Source organism: Salvelinus sp. IW2-2015, linkage group LG24, assembly GCF_002910315.2.
Source record: "Salvelinus sp. IW2-2015 linkage group LG24, ASM291031v2, whole genome shotgun sequence".
Lineage (NCBI taxonomy): Eukaryota > Metazoa > Chordata > Actinopteri > Salmoniformes > Salmonidae > Salvelinus > Salvelinus sp. IW2-2015.
In genome coordinates, this window is record NC_036864.1 from 6,095,250 (window position 1) to 6,103,997 (window position 8,748).

The 8,748-nt window shown below is 44.9% G+C and overlaps 1 protein-coding gene across 1 annotated transcript in view; it reads right to left on the bottom strand.

Annotated features, from left to right (window-relative positions):
- LOC111951340 (cGMP-inhibited 3',5'-cyclic phosphodiesterase 3A-like) overlaps positions 1-8,748 on the bottom strand; it is a 118,335-nt gene that overhangs the window by 86,798 nt on the left and 22,789 nt on the right. The gene's annotated exons all lie outside the window — the stretch shown is intronic.

Genomic DNA, 8,748 nt, shown 5'->3' on the forward strand with positions numbered 1-8,748 from the left:
ATAACTACCGGTTAAACATTTTAGAACACCTACTCATTCAAGAGTTTTTCTTTGTTTTTACTATTTTCTACATTGTAGAATAATAGTGAAGACATCAAAACTATGAAATAACACACATGGAATCATATGTTGAGAGAATGCCAAGAGCGTGCAAAGCTGTCATCAAGGCAAAGGGTGGCTATTTGAAGAATCTCAAATAAAAAATATATTTTGATTTGTTTAACACTTTTTTTGGTTACTACATGATTCCATATGTGTTATTTCATCGTTTTGATGTCTTCACTATGATTCTACAATGTAGAAAATAGTAAAAATAAAGAAAAACCCTTGAATGAGTAGCTCTGTTCAAACTTTTGACTGGTACTGTATATATTTATATTCCGGACTCTGACATTGCTCGTTCTGATAAGTCTTTATTTTATTTGTTTTACTTTTGGATTAAGTGAATAGTGTTATTGTATCGCCAGACATTGCTGCACTGTTGGAGCTGAAAACATAAGAATATCACTGCACCTGCAATAACATCTACAGAACTGTGTGCGCAACATTTTGATTTGATTTTGTGCACAATTACATACAAGTCATCATTGTGCTGTGATGGTCACCCGAGGGTGAGTAGGACCTACGCGTTCTAAGTGAGCGTTACGTGACTTTGTGCATGCGTTGGCGTGTGCGTGTATAGATGTATGTACATTATGCATCACATCTGGATGCCTGAGGGCAACTGTCTATATTTCTTACATTGCGTGTCTCACTGCATGCATTCAATTGTATCTAGTGTGTAATATGTATGTATGTGTTAGAGTTTTGCCATTTGGAAAAGGCCCTGTTCTTCCATCTAAGAGAAATTCAAGGTCTGATATACATTGGCCCTGAATCAGGGTTATTTTCATAGAAAACGGCAGACTGGAGATGATAGAATCATGGTTTCCGCAACGTGCACCTCTTCACTTCATTTGCCAAGCCGCATTAACAGGCAATCCAATGGCTTCATGCATCCAATGGCTTCATGCACACACACACACCGTTCCTTCCACTGGTTCCCTCTAAGTGGAGCGTTTCCCGTGCTNAGGCAATCCAATGGCTTCATGCATCCAATGGCTTCATGCACACACACACACCGTTCCTTCCACTGGTTCCCTCTAAGTGGAGCGTTTCCCGTGCTAATGGCAAGCCAGTRTTAGGWMACTGGCGTCATGTACCTCTTTACTGCCATTACTGTCAGAGAGCATCACATCACGTGCGTCACGGCTCGCGGAAGCGGCATCCTCCGTGACGTTCGATCCCCTTTCACCGCCCYATGATTGATGTGGTGTGTGGCGTGAACGTTAGTTGAGTCATTAACTTCTCATGTGAAGTGAAGATRGAGACACAGGAACTCCATTTACTTTAATATCCCGACTCTAGGCCTATGTGGTGCATGCTTCCATCTCTGAGAAGACTGGATGAAAATCTATTCCATAATGTAGACCCTATTTCCTTTTGCTGCAAAATATTATAGAATCATATAATACTATGAATTATCAAAATCATAATATTCATCAGTAGATGAATAAAATATCTCCAAACTCCATAGTCCAATATCATCCAGCATACTTACTATTGAAATMATAACAGTAGAAGCACCCATAAGGGTTGTACGGGTGATTCTGACTGTACTTTTTGCTGTGTGCTCGTGTTTTATAAAGAACACAGCACCAGTGAAGTCTGACATCTGTTTTTGCCGACGTGGAGGAGAAGAAATATTCTTGATTATCTAAATAAACACAGAACGCGCTGTGTTCAGAGGAAGAATGGCTCTTGGACAATTTGTGCAGGATTGGAAGTGTCAACATTTTAACTGGGGGCGTGTGGGTCTCGGTGGAACAAGCCAGAGTTTAGCCAGGCATTATACAAACACTCTGCCTCTGTTTTCTTAGATCGCTGGAGGAGAGGGAGGGAGAAACAGAAGGGGGAGTGAGAGAGGGAGAAACAGAAGTGAGAGAGAGAGTGAGAGTGTGAGAGAGAGTGGGAGAGAGAGAGAGAGAGAGTGAGAGCGAGAGCGAGAGGGAGAGAGAGGAGGAGGGAGATGGAGAGAAAGAGAGAGATAATTCACCCAACCCTGAGTGAACTCATTCAGCTTTCTAACAGTACTGAGAGAAGCTTAATAAAACACAGCTGGAAGCTACACAGACACACACACACACAACTAATCAAAACAGAATTTCTGCACAATCACTGTGCAGTGTTCATGGTCGTATCTAAATCGTACTGTACACACTCATCTCATGCTATGGTTGCATTGGAAAACTGTATTCATAAGACAATGACCAATCCATGTTTCATATGTGCACACAATCAATCCGTGTCTATAACCTAGTGGTTAGAGTGTTGGGCCAATAACCGAAAGGTCGCTAGTTTGAATCCCCGAGCTGACAAGGTGAATAATGTGTCTATGTGCCCTTGAGCAAGGCACTTTACCCTAATTGCTCCAGCGTCGCTGTTGTTAATGGCTGACCCTGGCCATGACCCCGCTCTCCAAGGGTGTCTCAGGGAGAGTATGAAAACAACACATTTCCAATTCCCACGTGAAACAGGACAAATATAATCACCCACCAAAATGATTCTTACTATAGCAGCATACTGGTCTGAGAGATGGAGAATAGAATGATACACTAGATTAAATGATTAGATCATTGTTACATGGATGAACCAACAGGCATATAATAGTCTCTGCTAATATGCTTTCACTCAGACAATGGGTGAGCATCCAGGTCACGCAGCCCAAGCCATTCATGGAAAGTGTTCAGGCTTCCTAGAAACTGTGTGTACATTAGAGGTCTTCTCGGATCCAAAAAGTTGGACCCATTACAAAATGAACCCAGCACTTTCCTCTCCAGACCCTACCTGAATAAATACTTTAAAAAATATATAGAAACCCGATCCGAACGAACCAGAGGACAACCAGACCCGGCCCTGTAAAGACCGGGTCAGGTCCTATCCAAGTGAGGGAAGCAGCAGAAAAGTTTTTTTTGAACTACCTTATTAACTGAAGCTGTTAATGCAAAAGCAGAYGGAGAGGGAAACAGGAGCTCTAGCAGAATGCAGGGGAGGGGCCGTGTGGTGTGTGTGAGTGGCGCAAGATGCAGGCATTGGGGAGGAGGGAGAGCAACAAGCTTTCACAGTCTCACCGCAGAATCAGACGTCCAAACCCTTARGCATAAAAGTCACATTTCCAAGGTTAAATTTAGGCACGAATTCTGAATGGTCAAGTTAAGGGTTAAAGTTTGGGATAGGGTTAAAACATATATATATAAAATGAGTGCCTAGCACTGGAATTGAACATGCAACCATCGGAGCTCACAGCTTACGCACATCCACCATTCCCGTCCACAAAACCTTAGCAAAGCTCAAGCCTGCTTGATGGTAATAGTGCTCACTGTTGCCCCTAGTGGCTGGTTTTGATGGCATCTCCTGACCTCCTGCTAGGTTATTTATCATCCAATCTGATAACATAGTACCAATAGAGGCGTCAGGTAGCCTAGTGGTTAGAGCGTTGGGCAAGTAACTAAAAGGTTGCTGTTTTGAATCKCCGAACTGACAAGGTAAAAATCTGTTGTTCTGCCCCTGAACAAGGCAGTTAACCTACTGTTCCCGGTAGGCTGTCATTGTAAATAAGATTATTTCTTACTTGACTTGCCTGTAACAAACTGAAAAGAGAAGCTAGTTAAGTTACTGTAGCTGGGTTGGCTAATTGAGGCTACATATGCTTCACTATCCCCCGTCCAACACAATTACAACAACTCCATAGAGAATTATTAGCCTACTTGTTGGCTCTTGGTGGTTGAAACATCCTTCTCATTTAACTTTTAATTCCCTCATTTTAATTCCATCTTCCATTGATCTAACTTGCTTGCCACGACACACACAGAGCCAGAGGAGATTGGCGCTTTGATGACTCGTGATTGTCCGACAACAACAAGCTACACGCAGTACTCTCGTGAAAAGCTTGAGCAGCAGCATGAGTCACGTTCAGGTCTTTATGGGTCCTTACCAGCAAATCAGACCCATGACAAACAAATCAGATCCGACCCGGCACCGAGGGTCAACAACAGAATTTCGGACACGGCCCGGTCGGGACCCGGGTAATCTGGTTCAGGTGTACACTGACTTCCCTGACCACCATTACGGCTCTCCTGGACTTCTCCGCGATAAATAGTACTTTCTCTCTCTCTAGGATGCCATTACGGGTCGAACCCCTGCTCTCTCTCCCTGCTGTGACCACGGATTCAACCAGTGTTCAGCCAACCCAAGGAGACTTTCTCCACATTGTCAACACGAGCAGGAAACCTCCATCATCACCATCACTCTACTGGACAAACAACACGACGCGTACTTATCGTCTTTCCAGTCTAGCGTTTAGACTGTGTGTGTGTGGGTGTGTGTGTGTGTGTGTGTGGTGTGTGTGTGTGTGTGGGTGGTGTGTGTGTGTGTGTGTGTGTGTGTGTGTGTGTGTGTGGTGTGTGTGTGTGTGTGTGTGTGCGTGTGCGTGTGTTGTGTGTTGACCCCTGCAGGGTTGGCTCTAATGGCACTAATGGAGGTTCTGTGTTGTGCGTGCTTTAGACCATAGACGCTGCCTGTTCTTGTCCACCAGGGCCTGTTTGTTGAGTGTTACAACTCAGAGCTTCGACTTCAGAGTCAGAGGTTTGTCCTCAGGGGGCACAAGAACAGCACAACGACAAGCGACATGTTGGTGAAAAGATTTGAGCAGACCTGTTATATAGAGTACACCCACACACTGGGTAAAAGTGTAATCCACATCATGAGCTCAAGGGGGAAGAAGATTTATTTTCCTGTATGTTTTACATTACAGTACAGTAATGATGACCATCCAGTTGTCTATTGTTTTCATTCAAAATGATGGTTCACAAAAAGACAAGGTAATATCTAGTAAAACTCAACAAAAAATATTATATGACAATCTGAAGCTTGAAATAGGATTATTCTGAGAACCTAACTGGAACCATACTAAAAAATAAGGTTTTTTAGAATATGTAGTCAAATGTATCACAAATAAAAAGTATTTGGCAGTGATTACAGCTCAAGTCTTTTTGGGTATGCCACTACAAGCTTGGCACAACTGTATATTGTGGGAAGTTTATCCCTATTTATTCTCTGCAGATCCTTCTCAAGCTCTGTCAGAGTTGGATGGGGAGCGTCCGCTGCACAGAGATGTTCAATCGGTTCAAGTCCGGGCTCTGGCTGGGCCACATTTTGAGACTTGTCCCGAAGACACTCCTGCGTTGTCTGTGCTGTTGTTTGGGTTGTTGTCCTGTTGGAAGAGTGAAGACCTCGACCCAGTTCTGAGCTTACTGAGAGCTCTGGGCAGGTTTTCATAAGGATCTTTCTGTACTTTGCTCCGTTCATCTTTCCCTCAATCCTGACCATGGCACCGGAGGAGATGGCTGCCCTATTTTAAGGTTCCTCAACCAATTGTGCTACGTTGTGTGTATTTTTCGGGTTATTTGTAACTTATTTTTGTAGCAATAATGTTTCTAGATATCCGGACACCATATACTCACCCTCAGTACTGGACAAAGATTTTACATTAAATAATGCGCAAAGGATTTACTTCAGACACCCGACAAGGCCCAAATCCCTGTGATTCGCATGAGAAAGAGACGGCGATATCGGGGATGTAGGTTGGGGTGCCTTGTAAGGATCCGACGGCGAGTGGGTAATCTGCCTTCTACCATCAGTCCTATTAGCCAACGTTACAATATTGGATAACAAAATAGACGAACTACGATCACAAAATATCCTACCAACGGGACATAAAAAACGGTTATATCTTATGTTTCACCGAGTCGTGGTTGAACGACGACATGGAATAACTATCAGCTGGAGGGGTGTCATCCTGCATCTGGCTGTATATTTGTAAACAACAGCTGGTGCACAAAATCTGATAGTAAGTCTCGCCTGAAGTAGAGTATCTCATGATAAGCTGTAGACCACACTATTTACCAAGAGAGTTTTCATCTATATTCTTCGTAGCTGTCTATTTACCACCACAAACCGATATTGGCACTAAYACCGCACTCAATGATCTGTATACSYCCATAAGCAAACAGGAAAACYCTCATCCAGAGGCGGRGCTCCTAGTGGCCGGGGACTTTAATGCAGGGAAACTTAAATCCGTTTTACCTCATTTCMGCCAGCATGTTAAATATYCAACCAGAGGAAAAAAACTCTAGACCACCTTTACTCCACACACAGAGATGCATACAAAGCTCTCCCTCACACTCCATTTTGKAAKTCTGACCATAATTCTACCCTCCTGATTCCTGCTTACAAGCWAAAARTAAAGCAGGAAGGACCAGTGACTCGGTCAATAAAGAAGTTGTCAGATGACAAAGATGCTAAGCTACAGGTCTCTTTCGCTAGCACAGACTGGAATATGTTCTGGGATACCTCCGATGGCATTGAGGAGTACACCACATAAGTCACTGGCTTCATCAAAAAGTGCATCGATGACGTCMTCCCCACAGTGASTGTACGTACATACCCCAACCAGAAGCCAMGGATTACAGGCAACATCTGCACTGAGCMAAAGGGTAGAGCTGCCGCTTTGAAGGAGCGAGACTCTAACCCAAAAGCTTAAAAGAAATCCCACTATGCCCTCTGATTAACTATCAAACAGGCAAAGCGTCATTACAGGACTAAGGTAGAATCGTACTACACTGGCTCCGTCGCTCGTCGGATATGGCAGGGCTTGCAAACTATTACAGCCTACAAAGGGAAGCACAGCCGCGAACTACCCAGTGACACGAGCTTACCAGACAAGCTAAATTACTTCTATGCTCTTTTTGAGGCAAGCAACACTGAAGCATGCATTAGAGCATTACCTGTTTAGGATGACAGTGTGATCGCGCTCTCTGTAGCCGATGTGAATAACACCTTTAAACAGGTCAATATTCACAAGGCCACTGGGCCAGACGGATTACCAGAACATGCACTCCGAACATGCGCTGACCAACTAGGAAGTGTCTTTACTGACATTTTCAACATGTCCCTGACTGAGTCTGTAATACCAGCATGTTTCAAGCAGACCACCATAGTCCCTATGCCCAAGAACACTAAGGTAACCTGCCTAAATGACTATCGACCCATAGAACTCATGTCCGTAGCCATAAAGGGCTTTGAAAGGCTGGTCATGGCTCACATCAACCCTAGACTCACTCCAATTTGCATACCGCCCAAACAGATCCACAGATGATGCAATCTCTATTGCACTCCACACTGCCCTTTACCACCTGGACAAAAGGAACACCTATGTGATAATGCTATTTATTGGAAAGGACCACCTGTCTATACTGAGGGCCCACATGGACAGGCCATGGAAGACTGGTGGAGCAGCATCATGCGCATTACCGATGTTTTTCAGCTGCAGGGATTGGAAGACTACTCAAATCAAAAATAACATTTCTATTTGTTCACATGCGCCGATACAAACAGGGTGTAGACCTTACATTGAAATGCTTTACTTACAAGCCTTAACCAGACAATGCAGTTTTAAGAAAAATAAGTGTAATTAAAAAAAATAAAAAATGATGAATAAATTAAACAGCGCAGTAAAGGAACAGTTAGCGAGGCTATACTACAGGGGGTACCTTACAGGATCAATGTGCCGGGGGCTAGGTTAGTCGGAGGTATTGAGGAATTATGTACATGATAGGGTAGAGTTAAAGTGGCTGATGCATAGATAATAAAACAGAGAGTACAGCAGCCAGTGTAAAAGAGGGGGGGGCAAGGCAAATAGTCTGGGGTAGCCATTTGATTAGCTGTTCAGGAGTCTTCTGGCTTGGGTTAGAAAGCGTGTTAAGACGCCTCTCTGGACACTTAGACTTCGGCACTCCGTACCGCGTGCGGCGGTTCAGCAGAGAGAACGTCTATGACCTAGGGTGGCTGGAGTCTTAGGACGAATTTTTAGGGCCTTCTCCTCCTGGCACGGCTGGATAGAGGTCTGGATGCAGGAACCTGCCCCATGAGTACTGGCATACGCATGACCCTCTGTAGTGCCTTGCGGCGAGCTGAGCAGTTGCCATTCCAGCAGTGATGGCAACCATCAGGATGCGCTCTCGATGGTGCACTGTATTACTTTTTGAGGATCTGAGACCCATGCCCCATCTTGTCCTGAGGGATTAATAGGCTTGTCGTGCCCTTCTTCCAACTGTTATTGTTGTTTCGACCAATGATAGGTTTATTGGTGATGGGAATACCAAGGGACATTGAAAGCTCTCACCAGCTCCATACGCCCCCTTCGATGAGGAATGTGGGGTGTCTCGGTCTCCTTTTCATCTAGTCCACGATCATTCCTTGTTGCCTTGATCCTTTGAGGTAGAGCGTTTTTATCCTGGCACAACACGCCACGTCTAGGGCTTCCTCCTCTGGCTGATCTCTTGTTGTCGGTGACTCAGCCTACCACTGTTGTGTCTCTGCAAGCCTCGAATGGTGTTGGGGTCGTGCCTCGCCATCTCTTGCACTCGGTACACCGAGCGTCCAGAGCGGGGCTGGACGCACGCACCCCCTGAGGGGCCCCCTGTTGGGACTCACGTAGTGGCAGACTTGGGTTGGCACTACCCCTTTCACGCCGGGGCAGCCGTCACGACGTCCGGCTCCAGTTGCAGCGTGGAGGTTGTTACGTTCCAGGTCCTCGCTTAGTGCTGACGTTTTGGAGGCCCTATGATGTTGAACTCTGACTGTAGTCAG